The following is a 15290-nucleotide window of genomic DNA, read 5'->3' on the forward strand; positions in this document are numbered from 1 at the left end:
TCTCAGATGCGTGGGGATAGTTTTTTTTAATGGCAGCCCCACCTATTTTCTAATAACTTACTAATTTATTAACAATTTGTGTCAACCTGGCCCTAGGTCTTAAAGTCTGCGCTGGGCCAGCATGGCTTATCTCATCAGGTTTTGGCCAGTTGTCTTGAGAATTCATGTATTAACAAAACAGGCAAAAACATAGTTTCCTCCTGTAGTGGTTGGCTCATATCTTCAGCTAGTGTCAATCAGCACTGCTCCATTGGGATGGTTTCTATATGGGACCAACAGAGACATGCAACAGGAACGATTCCTCATTGCCCCTAAGGGCCACCTAGTGAGTGCCCATGATGAGTTAAGAACAGGGGGCAAGATTGTGGGGAAGCGCAAGTGAGATGTAACCAGGAGAGATATAACAAGTGCACGCGAGAGGTAATAAACAACAGTAGGGTTCCCATAACTCTTGCTAAAAAAAAGAAAAATGCCTGGCTTTCTCATGAGTCACACCGTTCTTCCACCATGCAAGCCAGGCGAGATACTCTGGGGAATGAAGTAGGTAGATTCCCAACCTCATGCTCACCTTTGGTTGCATTTTCAAAGTAGCTGAGTGCCTACATGGTTCATGGATTTGTACATAATTAGACATGTCATGTAATCCCATGAAAAGTGGTATCAGTCATCCCTCCACTTCTCTTCAACCTGTCTTAGAAGTCTTTGAATTTGGCTTATGGGACCTCACAGATGGCTCCAAAGTACTATATTGACTAGTAATGGAGTTCCCACTATGAGTCTTGCTGATAGATAAAAACCGTGGGCGGGGATGGGAAGACATGCAGAACATGAATTCCAGGTACAAGGAAAAAAATCTTTCCGACTCACCTAGGGTCAACTTCAAAATGCGGAGTTTTATTTCCTGACTCAATTTTATTAAAAAAAATGGTACTTGTTAGTCTTGTTCAGAAGTGTTACCTAAGCAGGTTAACAGGAATAATACAAGAAGGAATCTCTTCAATTCCTTCTATTGTGCAAACAACACAATTAAACAATGATTTGGAAACAATGTCACCTACACACCTAAATATTTCTTTTCCCATACAAATCAATTACACTCCACCCTTGCCTTAATGAAATGTTAATTAGGCAATTATTTTCTGTAGTCTACAAATGGAAAACATGTTCCTATTGCAGGAACGAGCATAGGTGGATCGTTAACATAGCAGAGAAATGAATAGGACAATTGCCCCAGAAGTTCAGCATTATGTCATCTTCAGAAGGTGCTTACCCACTGTCTGGCTCAAGACAATGAACTTCCCCTTGACTTCCCTATGCTGTGAATCCAAATCAAGGACTTTTATTTGTAAGTGAATAAAATCATTAACCACAATTTTCCTACCCATATTTTGCACAAGGGACATTGTCTCCATAACTCCTGTTTTTACTCCCTAGTTCTTGCTAGGATAAATTAAACTTTTAGGGTGCTTGTACAATGTTATGTGTTATGTATCTCAAAATTCAATGGCATTAACCTTTTTTTGGGTGGGGGGTGTAGCCTGTATTTGTTCTGCCTATTCAATGAAGTCCTGGTCTTTGACTGGGGGCTCCTAGGTGCTGCCACATCACAAGCAATTAGCATCAATATTTCAGGGTGGAAAATGGATTTGCTTTTCTCCCTTGTCTACTTCACACACATATAGAAGACAGTTGAACTCACCCCAGGCACTAAACTGGACATCAGTGCTCTCAGAGTCAACTAAAATTACTCATTAGACATGCAGGCCCATATACCTAAGCAAGGCTCCATCCATCTTGAACGATGCTTCCCAACTGGCTGTCACAGCTGTGTCCAGTGCCTTGAAATGCTGAATAGAAGAGAAGTGAATTCAGACATTTCCAGACTACAAGGGATCACAGACCAGGGGTTGAAGATGGAGAAACAAATAAGAACCAATGGCTAGAAATTAAAGCCATTTTTTTTCTAGCAGTGACTGCAAAACACTATTTGGATGAGCTACCAAGGGAAAGTGGGTGGGTCTGAGTTTCTGGGTCCTGAGGATCTGTGAGGTCAAGGAATTCATGCTGAAGATTTCTGGAAAACTTGTTTCAGACGCATACAGCATATTGGTTCAGTGAAGGGGAGGGGAGTATATTATACAGGAGGACAGACTGAAGGTTCTTAGGATCATAGAAAATAATAGAAAATGAAGGTTGGAAGGGACCTCAGGGAGTCGCATCTAGCCAAGCCCCCTGCTCCAAAGCAGGACCAGTCCCAACAAGATCATGCCAGCCAAGACTTTTCCCAGCCAAGCCTTAAAAACCTCCAAGGATGGAGACTCCGCCACCTCTCTGGGCAGCCTGTTCCTCTGCTTTACTACCCTCCTCATGAGAAAGTTCATCTAATATCCAACTTCAGCTTCCCTTGCTGCAACTGGAGCCCATTGCTCCTTGTCTGTCATCTGCCCCCACTGAGATCAGCTCCCTGCAGGGTGGGTCCAAAGAGGATGGAGCTGGACTGGAGTCTGCTCTTAAATCTCCCCTCATCTTCTCTTCTGCAGACTAAATAAGCCCAGTTTCCTCAGCCTCTCCTCACAAGTGATGTGCCCCAGCTCCCCAACCATCAGATCTGATGGTCCCTTCCAGTCTTACACTATATATTAATTTATTTTAAGTGAAGGATGGTCATTCTCAGCAGCTAAAGATCCCATATTAGAAATGGAGGACACATCAGCACTGCATCCAGGGTCTCGTTCCTGTATAACTGACGTATCAGGGCAAAAAAAGGTGTAATACAGAGTTGAAAGCCTGGAGGATAATGAAACAGCAAGTTATTTGTTTCTGTAAATGAGAATAACAATTATGCTCTCGATTCCACATGATTCAACATGGGGAAGGAAAAAAATGACAAGGGTCTGGAGCCTTTTCCAGAAATGAAAAAATCAAGGGCAAAGGATGATTAACATGAGGAAATTAAGGCGGTTACTAATGGGCAGGTCTGGAATTACACATCACCTTGTGCCATGCATTGGGCATGGCCATTGTGCACAGCCAGGACACAAATCCCTATAAAAGCACTCTCATTTCCACTGCTTCCCTATCGACTTGGGTCCTCATTCATTCACTGCTCTTCACAAGACAGGTAAGTCTCTTTCTCATTCTGAAAGCTTCACTTTGGTGCCAGCATGAGCTTAGCCTCTTATTTTATAGGCATTGCTGATTCAGGAATATGGTGTTATACCCAAGGGTTGGGTTGCTAGTTTGTGTCTTTGCTTGGATACACGGAAGGGAGGCATTGCAGAGGATGGTGCTTGCTCACCGGTGCTGTGCTCTCTCTCACTTCCAGGTCTCTCTGAATCGAAGAACCATGTCTTACCCCAACCAGCAGCAGTGCAAGCAGGTCGTGTGTCCTCCTCCAGTGTGTCCTCCCACCAAGTGTCCTCCCCAGAAATGTCCTCCACCAGACTGTCCTCCCCTGAAGTGTCCTCCCCAGAAGTGTCCTCCACCAGTGTGTCCTCCACAGAAATGCCCACCACCTGAGTGTCCTCAGAAGTGCCCTCCGCAGAAGTGAAGACTGACGCCCCAACCCGCTGCAGCAACATCCACCACCACAAAACCAAGAGCAAGGCAGCAAGTCCCTGTGTGCAGCTTCTTTTACATCCCTTCATCTTCTCCACTGGTTTCCCAGGCTGTTCCTGTGACCATTTCAAAGCTCTGCTCTTGTACCCACCTGCCATCCTGTTGTAAGTGGTGTCTTGACTCTGTGTAGGTGGCAACGGGCTTTGTAATTTGGCATCCTCCTTTCCAGGAGGAGCTGGGTGCAGGGATGTGGGATCAGCTTTTGAATTATTCTCAGGTGTTTTCCTCCTATCTTGCATTGTGACCATGTTGCAATAAAAATGTCCCTTCATGGCAACCGCTGACTCCTGGTGTGTCTCTAACCCTGTGTCTCCATAGTGTTCTCCCCGCCGCCCTCTCCAGCACAGGGTCCCTTGAGCTGCTCCACACAAAGCAGTGACTGGAGCCTCGTGACCGCGGTGCAATGTGCACAGGGCAGAGGGCACCTGAATGCAAGGGGAGAGGGAGGGTCTTGCCCCAGGCTGTTTCAGGGGTCTGTGTCGGGAGCTGAACTCAGAGTACTGATCTCCCAGGCAGAATCAGGGACCTTAGCCACAGGCACCATCACCTCTGGCACCTACTGCTCTCCCTGTCTGGCTCTCCCCATCACCAACATTTACTGTTCCCCACATTTGGTAATGGATGTTGGTGCCTTTGGCCCCTCTTTCCCTGTCCCACACATGGTCCTCCTGCATGGAGCCTTGACTGGTAGGACAGAGAGCCAAATCCCAGTTCGACCCCCTGCCCTGGGCAGGAAAGAGCACTGGGGTCAGGTGACCCCACCCAGATGTTTGTCCAGCGTCCTCTTAAAGAGCTCCACCTCCCTTGGAAGCTCAGTCCAGATTCTGGCAACCCTTACCATGAAGAAGTTCTTCCTGATGTCCAACCAAAGTCTGCTTTCTGTCAATTTGTGGCCACTGTTTTTAGTAACTCAAACATAGCATCTCCTATTCCTTGCTGTCCCCTCCCTGACAAATTTGTAGACAAACACTAGATCCCCTCTCAGCCTTCTTTTGTGAAGGCTGAAGAAATCCATGGCCCTCAATCTCTCCTTAGACAACCTTACCTGCAGGCCCCTAACCATGCGAGTAGCCTCCTCTGGACCCTTTCAAGGTTGTCCACATCCCTCCTGAAGTGCGGCGCCCAAAACTGGATGCAGTACTCCAACTGCAGCCTGACTAGTGCCGCATACAGGGGAAAGATCACCCCCTTGGACCTATTCATTATGCATCTGCTAATGCACTATAGAGAGTGGTTAGGTTTACTCATCGCTTCATCGCATTGACAACTCATGTTCATCCGGGAGTCAACTATTACTTCGAGATCCCTTTCTGTTTCTGTGCTACTTAGGAAGTTATCTCCCAATCTGTATGTGTGTTGGAGATTCCTTTTCCGTAGGACTTACCTTGAACTTAACTTTGTTAAACTGCATCCTATTCTGCTCTGCCGGGTTTTCCAACCTGTCCAAATCCTCCTAAATCCATTCCCTGTCCACGGATGTGTTTACTTTGCTCCATAATTTGGTACCATCCACAAATTTAGACAGAGTGTTCTTCACACCCTCATCCAGGTCACTGATGAAGACACCAAATAGCACCAGTCCAAGGACTGAACCCCACACTGCCCACATCTTTTGAGGTTGATACCGACCCATCCACAATCACTCTCTAAGTCACTGCCTTGTGAAGAACAGCTCAGGGGAGCCTGTGCTGGAGGGCCATGGACCTGTAGGGTTAGAGACACACCAGGAGTCAGCAGATGCCATGAAGGCAAACTTTTATTGGAGCGAGCTCACAGTGCAAGATAGAAGGGAAACCCTGGAGAATAATTTAAAGACTGGCCCTGTATCTCTGCACCCAGCCCCTTCCGGGGAGGAGGATGCCAGGAGACCACATTACAAACTCCGTTGCCACCTACACAGATTCCAGGCGCCACTTAGAGCAGGATGGCAGGTGGGTACAAGAGCAGAGCTGGGAAATGGCCGCAGGGACAGCTTGGGAAACACGGGGAGAAGAGGAAGGGATGCGGAAGAAGCTGCACGCAGGGACTTGCTGCCTTGCTCCTGGTTTCGTGGCGGCGGATGTTGCTGCAGTGGGTTGGGGCATCAGCCTTCACTTCTGCGGAGGACACTGCTGCTGAGGACACACCGGTGGTGGGCATTTCTGTAGAGGACACACCGGTGGTGGGCATTTCTGTAGAGGACACACCGGTGGAGGACACTTCTGGGGAGGACAGACTGGAGGAGGACACTTCTGGGGAGGACAGACTGGTGGAGGACACACGACCTGCTGGCACTGCTGCTGGTTGGGGTAAGACATGGTTCTTCGATTCAGAGGTGCCTGGAAGCGAAAGGGAGCACAGCACCGGTGAGCCATCACCGTTCCCCGTGATGTTACCCTTCCATGTAGCCAAGCAAAGACACAGACAAGGACCCATCCACCATAGCACCTTCTCCATATTACATTAAACCTGCCATTGCAGCTGGCTGCTGGGCTCTGGGCCTTTTTGGAGGAAACCACCATCGACTTTGATGAGACAAAAGCACATGTGCAGAGTGCAAGGATTCAAAAGCACATGCACATGGGTTCAAACGCCTTCCCTGGAAGAGGGCAGGGGCTTGAGCACATGCAGAAGGTAGAGCACGTTCAGAAGTGATATGCTAGGCAGGGTTTTAGTCCTTGAGGTGCTTTCCAAGAGGCCTGTGCCCTTGCACTGATGGCCTAGAGTGCAAACTTAGATGAAACTCATGAGCTCAAGCATTGAAAGAATTTTCTCTCCATCCCGCACATGCTGACATGAGTTTCAAAGGAGAAACAAGCAGCCTTTCATGTCATTTTTATGGGAATTGGTAGAGAAGAAAGACAGAGAGAGTCCCAGCAGCACGAATGCAAGAGACTTACCTGTCAAGCAAACTGGAGAGAGTACATGTGGAGTCAAGGGGATGGGGAGGCCCTGGGAGGGAGAGCTTTTATAGGCCCTCTGCCCCCGTCACCAGGCTATGATCCCCTTGATGAGTCTTGTAGAGACACCAGCGCCTCTCATCCACCTCCCCTCTTCCTGAATTCCTTCTTTGCATCATGCTTTGCCCCATTTTTCCTTCTTGTAGCCTGATATGCATCATCGTTCCCCTCCCTGAGTAGCCTGCTTTGAAGGAAGAAGATATTTAAATAGTACCTGCTCACAGTGATCGCAATGAACAACTTACGGCTGTTTTTCCACAAGCCGTTTACAGGGTGTTGTAACCAGGCGCTCATGCCCTCCTGGCTGTGGTTCATTCTTTGGCTCCTCTTTCCTTGTCCCACGCATGGCCCCTGGCATGGAGCCCTGCCTGGCAGGATAGGAGGGCAAATCCCAGGGAGTGGGACCGGCGCAGCCCCATGCAAGTCAAGGCAATGCTGCCCACTTCCACCGCTGGCGAGGAGGGGTGGAAATGTGGCCCTGAGAATCCTGTGTCCGGCTCTGTCGTTCCCCACGCAGCCCACCCTTAGCTCCCCCGCGCAGCCAGAGGAAATGCCCCCAGGCCCCTGAGGAAGCCTTGTGCACACCTGAGGCACTAGAGGTGCAAGTCTGCAGGTGATGGTGGGAGTAGATTGAAAATTAAGCAGGAAGGGGAGAAACAGGAGCCAGAGTTTGGTCTACCAAGCTTTTAAAAACCTCCAAAGGATGGAGATGCCACCACCTGCCTGGGTAACCCATTCCAGTGCTCCAGCACCCTCCTCGTGAGAAAGGTCTAACCTCAACTTCCCTTGCTGCCACTGGTGACCATTGCACCTTGTTCTGTCATCTGCCACCACTGAGATGCCACCAACTCCATCCTCTTTGGAGACAACCGGCAGGGAGCTGAAGGCTGCTTTACCTCCCCCGCTCGCCCCGCATTCTTCTCTTGTCAAGACAAAATAAGTCTAATTCCCTAGTTCTTCTGTCAGGTGTGAATGAAGCTTCCCCAGGGGCACACAACTATTTCCTCTGGCTGCACAGGGGCAGGTCAGGGTGGGCGGGAATTTGGCCCCTGTCCCACCAGCCAGGGCTCCGTGCAGGGCACTGTGTGCAGGACAAGGAAAGCGGGGTCCGAGGGGAAACCACAGCCAGGAGGGCACAAGTGCCTGCTTACAACACCCCGCAAAAGGCCCGTGGAAACGAAAGCATGAGTTGTTCGTAGCAGTCACTATGAGCAAGTCCTCTTTAAATTTCTTCTTCCTTCAAAACAGGACAGGCAGGGAGGAGATCAATGATACATATCAGGATAGCACAAGGGAAACTTGGGCTGGAGTTTCTTCGGGCAGACTATGATGCAAAGAAGGAAATAAGGAAGTGTTGGTGGAGTGGATGTGGATGAGAGCTGCCCGGTATCACCATCTGATTCATCAAGGGCATCATATACCAGCCACAGGGGCAGAGGGCCTATAAAAGCTCTCCCTCCCAGTGCCTCCCCATCCACTTGACTCCACATCCACTCCCTCCTGTTCGCTCGACAGGTAAGCCTCTCTCGCATTCGTGCTGCCAGCGATCGGTCGGACTTTCTTCTGAACTTATTCCTATAAAAATCGCAGGGCGGGCTGTTTGTTTCTGTATCGAAACCCATGTCAGCACATGTGGGGTGGAGAGAAAATGCCTGTGCTTGCGGGGTTCAGCCGGGTTTGCAGTCTGGGCCGCCAGTCAAAGGCACAGACCTCTGGGAAACGAGCTACAGGACAGCGCCCTGCCTGGCATTCACTTATGGATGTGCTCTGCCTTCGGCATGTGCTCAAGCCCCTTCCCCCTCCCAGGGAAGGCATTTGAACCAACGTTCCCGGGCTTTTGGATACTTTCATTTTGCACATGTGAGCTTCAGTCTCGTCAGTTCTGATGGTGCTTCGCTGAGAAAGGACGTAGAGCCCGGTCCCCAGCTTCAGGACCAGGTTTCATCTCACATGGACAAGGTGGTGTGGTAGATGGGTTGCGTCTTTGTGTCTTTGTGTGCCTACATGAAAGGGCAGCATGATGGAGGATGCTGATGGCTCACCGGTGCTGTGCTCTCTTTCGCTTCCAGGCATTACTGAATCAAAGAACCATGTCTTACCCCAACCAGCAGCAATGCAAGCAGGTCGTGTGTCCTCCACCCTTGTGTCCTCCACCGAAGTGTTCTCCACCCGTGTGTCCTCCACCGAAGTGCACTCCACCCGATTGGCCTGACCAGAAGTGCCCTCCACCAAAGTGCCCTCCACCGAAGTGCCCTCCACCCTATTGGCCTGACCAGAAGTGCCCTCCGCAGAAGTGAAGGGTGATGCCCCAACCCACCATGGCAGCATCCACAGCCAAGAAAGCAAGAGCAAGTCCCAGCAAGGCCCTGCGGCTTTTTTCTCATCTGCTCCTCTTCCCTCCTTGCTTCCTAAAGTGTTTCTCTGATGGTTTCATAGCTCTGCTCTTGTACCCTACAGTAATTCGTTTTCAGTGGCATCTTGAAATCTGTGTATATTTTAATTTATTTTCTGTATTAACATCCTGGCATGCCCCCTTCCGGCTGGATCGGGATATGGGGATATGTGATCAGACCTGAAATCATTGCCGAGTGTTTCCTTCATAGCTGTTAAGTGCAAACAGGCTGAAATAAAAGTTTCACTTCATGGCACTGGCTGACTCCTGCTAGTTTTTGTCCTGTATCTCTCTAGCTAGTCAAGAGATATGCTGTCCCCACACCGTGTCCCTGGCTAGATGAGGAACAAAGATTGGGGGGGCGTCCTCTTTCCGGCAGGGGAATGGGACCAGAGGGAAAATGGGAACTGCTTCAGATGCCAAGTTCTGTGTGGATTCAAAGCATGAAGCATATAACTGGGAGCAGAGAGGGGATTGTGCATCCACAGAGAAGCAAACACTCAGGACACACATCTCATCAGGGTGGAGCTAAAGGACCGTGGCATCACAACCCAGGTCTCCGCCGTTTGTCATACAGCAGCGTGCTCGTTAGCTGGAGACATCAGATTATCCCACTCCCAGGTCATTGCCACCACCAGAGGGAGATGCAACTCGTATGTTTGAAGAGTTTCTTGCAGGTGCTGGGAAGAGATGCAAAGGAGGGGTTGTAGCATAGCACTGGCGGCTGGCTTCTGCTTCCACGATTCAAGAACAGCAGGGCAGATGCTTGGCGCGGCGCTTCCCAGAGGATGCCCGCGGTGCTGGGAGCTGCCACGATCCCTGGCTCCGCCTCATAAAACCCTAAGGAGTGATAAAACTTAGGAGGGCATGCAAAAGAAGAGAAGCGGTGATGTAGGCAATGAACCTGATCTCTGCTTTGTCATTTTTTTCATCTCAATTCTTACGTTTAAAGGAAAGAACAAAAAGGAGAGGCTGAACTCGATGTGGGGATGATGATCTTTAAGTCTGGGATTACTGCAGAATACAGCCGCTGTCTCCTGCTGTCTCACTTCCTCCTGTATTCCAGCAAAAGACGACACTGTGCTTTGACCCAAGGCTTTTCTCAGACCCCACACAGCTTCAGCCCAACAACAGAAACTACAATACACCACAAGAGAGTCCTTGGACATCTTACATCATAACCAGGTAAACTAAAAAAAAAGAAGGGCTGTTGTTGTTCCATTTTAAGCTTTCCAATAAAGTTAAGTCAGCCCGGGGGTGATTGTGAAATATATTAGTAATCCCTGTCATTTCAATTCTAGGAGGAAGGGTAATGCATCAGCAGTGGCTCAAACAGCTGATCGTATCAGCAACCGAACTCCTGAATGACTATTTTGCTACAGCCTTTCACCAAGCCGAGAGCAAAATGAAGCCAGAGCGGACACCCAAGGAGCAGGGTAGGAATGACTGCTTTCCTACTCTTCCTGTAGAACTGGTGTGTGATCATTTGAAAAACTTAGACATGTACAAGTCAGCAGGACCGGATGAACTTCATCCGAAGGTGCTGAAGGAGCTGGCTGAAGTCATCACGGGACCGCTGGTGAAACTTTTCCAAAACTCATGCTGCTCCACAGAGGTCCCTGAGGACTGGAAGAGGGCCGTATGATGCTGTAGCCAACAAGGCAAATAATAGCCTGGGAAGTGATTCTTCCACTCTACTTGGCCCGGGTCTGACCGCGGCTCGAGTACTGCATCCAGGGCTGGATGCCGCTCTTCTACAAGGATGTGATAAATCTTGAGAGAGTCCAGGGAAGAGCCACCCACGTGATCAGAGACCTGCACAGCAAGCCATACGAGGAAAGGCTGAGGGACCTGGGACTCTTCAACCTGAAAAAGAGAAGGCTGAGAGGGGACTTGAGAGCGGTTTACATCGGGGCGTACATCAAGGGCTCAGTGAGCAATTGTTCACCAGGGCACCTTTGGGGAAAACCAGGAGCAATGGCCAGAAACTCCTGGAAGCCCCTTTCACGCTCAAAATTAGAAAACACTTCTTTACACCTAGGGTGTCTAGATTGTGAAATAAGCTCCCTCCAGAGCTAGCGCAATCGCTCACCCGGGAAGTCTTCAAGAGGAGACTGGACCGTCACCACGCTAGGGTCACCTGACCCCAGTTCTCTTTCCTGCCTGATGCAGGGGGCTGGACCCAATTAAAAAACCCCGTGGAGGTAGGACGCTTAGGAGGTTGCAGTGGGGAACATCTCTGCAGAGGCAACAGGATGACTGCCAACCCCTTTCGGAGCATGAAGCACTCCAAAGAGGAGGACTGAAATCCTGGCTCCGTGCCTAGCGCTGCCGTTAACAAACTAACCTGAAGCAAAACACACCTTTGATCTAGCAGGCTGTTGCCACAGTACATAGTGACCCAATAGCCCCAGCCACAGCACGAGCTTCCAATAACACAAGCGAGACTTACCCAAGTCCCCAGTGAGAGCGAGCGGATTGAAGAGCACTGGGCCGCGCACCCCTGATATGTGGTTCCAGCGGCATGACCTCCGGAAGTGAGACACCCCCGGGGTATTGAGGCCTGATTTTAACAACCCAAGCCTGCTCCACCTCCACATCCTCCAGTTGCTTAGTTGCAGCCTGGATTTTAATTAAAACCTCCCAAGTTTGTGACAGGTGCCCGACACCAATTCATCCAACCCTGTTTACAAGCTCTAGTGCCTGCTCCACATATTGTGCATTGGGGAGGGAAAACAACACCGTGCAAAACTGGATTCTTTGCTTTAAGGACTGGGCTTTTGTCGTTATCCTGAAACCTTCTCAGGTCCATATATAGTTTCTGCTGGAACCCTTGAACCTTTTTCGACAACACGACACCTGATGGGAAAATGGCCTAGATCCACTCTGGCCTCCTTTCCGCTCTCTGATGTTCCAGTTTCCTGCTCACATACAGCACAGCTATGCAATGTCACACTTCCAGATGCATGATGTGGGGCTTTGGGATGCCTGACTCTCCAATTTCCTTGTACAGTATGGTGCTTTAATCCCAGATGGCGCCTTTCCACGCTTTGATTTTGGTGAGACATCTGTCCAGCAATTCGTGAGGCCAGAACATTGTGGCTTCACACACTATTAGGAGGCCCTTGTTGTGCCTACCTCGTTGCGATGTTAATAGGAACATAGAAAATGAGGGTTGGAAGGGACCTCAGGAGGTCATCTAATCCAGCCCTCTGCTCAAAGCAGGACCAGCCCCATGTAGATCATCCCAGCCAAGGCTTTGTCTGCCCAGGTCTTAAACACCTCCAAGGATGGAGATGCCACCACCTGTTCCAGTGCTTCACCACCCTTCTAGTGAGAAAGTTTTTCCTAATATCCAACTTAAACCTCTCTTGCTGCAGTTTGAGACCATTGCTTCTTGTTCTGTCATCCGTCACCACTGAGAACAGTGAGAAACATCATAAGCAAACATGGGACTCTAGTGTCTTGCACTTTTCCAGCCTTCAGATGTGCTAGAAACTCTAACTACTGAGGATGTGGTTCAAGTGGGGGTGATGAATCTTCCACGCAGCCACAGGTCTTGTGACAGTGTAATTATGCCCAATGGCTCACATGGGCATTAGAGGCCAAACTAATCACTTGTGTAACTTTACTGTCTTCAACTTGACATTGGGCAAAGAGAAAAGACAACCATGGCCACTGTTCTACCCTGAAGAACTTACTATGCATGGCAGCATTCAGGGATATTTATGACTGAATCTTATTATTTTGATTAATGCGGAAACAAAGCTTCATCCCTTCCTAAGGTCAACAAGTCTCTCTCCACTCCTGAGCTATGCAGCACACTTGTTCAGAAGAGAAGATAATTTCAGAAGATAAAATAATGGTGAACTATGAGATAATGAATTTTTGATTCCCACTGATACAAAGCCCTCTTCAGTGCATCTCTAACAGCATGAAGGAGCTGTTAGAGGGTATGAACTGCATGTAGTTTAAACGTCTCTTTTGTTGCCAGAGTACATATAAAGGAGTTTTAGTTTAAATAAGAATTTGGGCCATATCCAGTCATGCCCTACCAATCCCCCAGAGCAAGAGCAATGCACAATCCAATTCCTCAACCCACAAGAGCTTTAACTCCCTCTGATGTCATAATGATAGGAGCGGAATGTAATTACTTAACCACAGGCTGGAAAAGGCATAAATTTAGGTGTGTTGGAGACGTGCTTATCAAATCAGCTAATTAAAGCATTTATTCAAATGCTGAAAGAACAACAACAAAAAAAGGAGGGGGGAAAAAAACCCAACATGAGCCACCTGCTTGTTATGTGGTATGCTGTTTACAAGGGATGCCATGATTCCAGTATGCAAATGACAGGCATCACACATTAATTGATGCAGGTCAGGAAATGAGAATGTAAGATTCAAGGCTGCATGACTCAAGAATCACATTTCTCTCATGTTTCAGCTGGGGGGTTTTTTTTCTTATCCTTTTCTTCCATTCTTTTAATTTCCCCCCAAAAAGAGTAACCAGAAAAACCAGAAGTGAGATTTCTGTTTCCCCACTTACTGCATTTCTGTTCTGTGGAAACATCCTTGTCCTAGAAATGGACTCAGTGCTTTGGGATACAGGCATTGGACCTTCCTTTCCTCCCTGAAAGATCAGATTAAAAAGAAAAGACTATAGGAACTTGGCTTCATTGCCTAAGTTGATATGAGAGAGATTGTGCTCTATGAGTCAGGGACGCCAGGCAGCCACATTGTGCTCCTAGCTCTTTCACTGACCTGCACAGTAACTGTGAACAAATTGACTGGCCCTCACTAAGTCTTTGTACAGGGCTTGGCACAATTTCCACCACCATACAAACATCAGGCTCCAATTTCCCACCCCCAATTCTGGCTTATTGCTCCATCTCTGGTAATAAAATGCTGAGAGAACCAGACATTTTAGGAGAGAATATTTACACTACCCTCGTATCCAGTAATAGACAGATGGCTACAAACAGATCATTTATTATTCTTGATTAGGTGATAACTGTAGAATTCATGCATCGATCCATGGGGACCCAGTCACCTGACTCATTCCATTAACATCCGGACTCACCAAAATCACTAAGACTTCCATGACCATGTGCTGCATCATCATGCTCCATTGGAAAAAAAAAAAAAGAACTGGAAAAATAGAAAAAGAAATGGCCAACTCCATCTCTGGTGTCTTCATTATATCTGCAAACCTAGAGACCAGCTCCTAATAAGAGGGAAATATTCCAGACAGGAATTTTTGTTACCTGCCTCTGTGGCTACATGCAGAGTGCATGTAGGAAGACAGCTGGCACTCAAGACCTATCCGGACTTCCATAATTTGATGTGAGTACACCAGGATTATTGGCCATGGGAAACACCATAGGAGGCTAATTATAGAGGCTTTAACTAGATGTTCAACACTTTTCGACAGCTGGGAACTATGAAATAACCAAAAAATATGGATTCCAACTTTAACCAGAACCATTGCACCAGTGCAGCACTAAAAGATGCTGTGCTGCTGGAGATACCCGTTGGTAATGACACCAAAAACCAAATTCCTGAGCACTTCTGACCATTCAGTTCCCTGCCAAGGCATATTTTGACCCCTTGGCTGAGCTTCCCTTGCTAGTTCCACATAGCACATCGGTGCAAGGTTCCAGGCTCCATGGACTCTGACCACAAATGGGGCACTGTAGTGATGGGAGACCATCAATTCCTTATGGAGATAACATTAAAATGGGACTCAGGACACCTGGACTCTATCCCCAATCCCACCAGATGGCTACTGGCAAATAACTTCATCTAGCATCTCAGGTCTCCTTTCCTTTTAGATCAGGGATCATCTTTTAGTTTGTGTTCACACTTTACCCAACTGAGTGCCTCTTCTGAGTTGGCTCCCTGAGGGACTACATTGATACACATCTCAATCAGTTAAGGATTTCTAATTGTTTATCACCTGGATCACACTCAAAATCAGTCTCTTCATAAGTTTGTTTTCCTCAGAAATACTTGCTCCGCCGCTCCCTACCACCTACTGATCAAATGGAATAATTGCTAAATTAGAAGTGTAGGTAGAAAACACAATGAAAAATTCCACTTCATGCAACAAGCTTTCTTGGTATCACTGTTTTTATCCGTTGCATGAACTGAGAAATTCAGGACTGAGCATTAGATCCCAAAGGACCGAGGTCCATCAGCAGAAGTGGACACTTTTCGTTTGAGTCCATGGAAGAGGGATCATGGGACTCACAAAGGGACAGATTCAGACCCTGTCCCATGGTACCACCTTCTTGGAGAAGTCAATCCACCAAGACCAACAGGACAGTGTCAGAGAAAAAGCA

The 15290-nt window shown here is 48.2% G+C and overlaps 1 long non-coding RNA gene across 1 annotated transcript; it reads left to right on the plus strand.

Moving 5' to 3' along the window:
- Positions 1 to 3073: 3073 nt before the first annotated feature.
- On the plus strand, positions 3074 to 3895 carry LOC109324744. The gene is made up of 2 exons (XR_002104997.1): positions 3074 to 3121; positions 3326 to 3895. It is a non-coding gene; the product is annotated as an uncharacterized LOC109324744 (long non-coding RNA).
- The last annotated feature ends 11395 nt before the right edge of the window (positions 3896 to 15290 follow it).

This window comes from Crocodylus porosus, unplaced genomic scaffold (assembly GCF_001723895.1).
Source record: "Crocodylus porosus isolate Cpor-Errol unplaced genomic scaffold, CroPor_comp1, whole genome shotgun sequence".
NCBI lineage: Eukaryota > Metazoa > Chordata > Crocodylia > Crocodylidae > Crocodylus > Crocodylus porosus.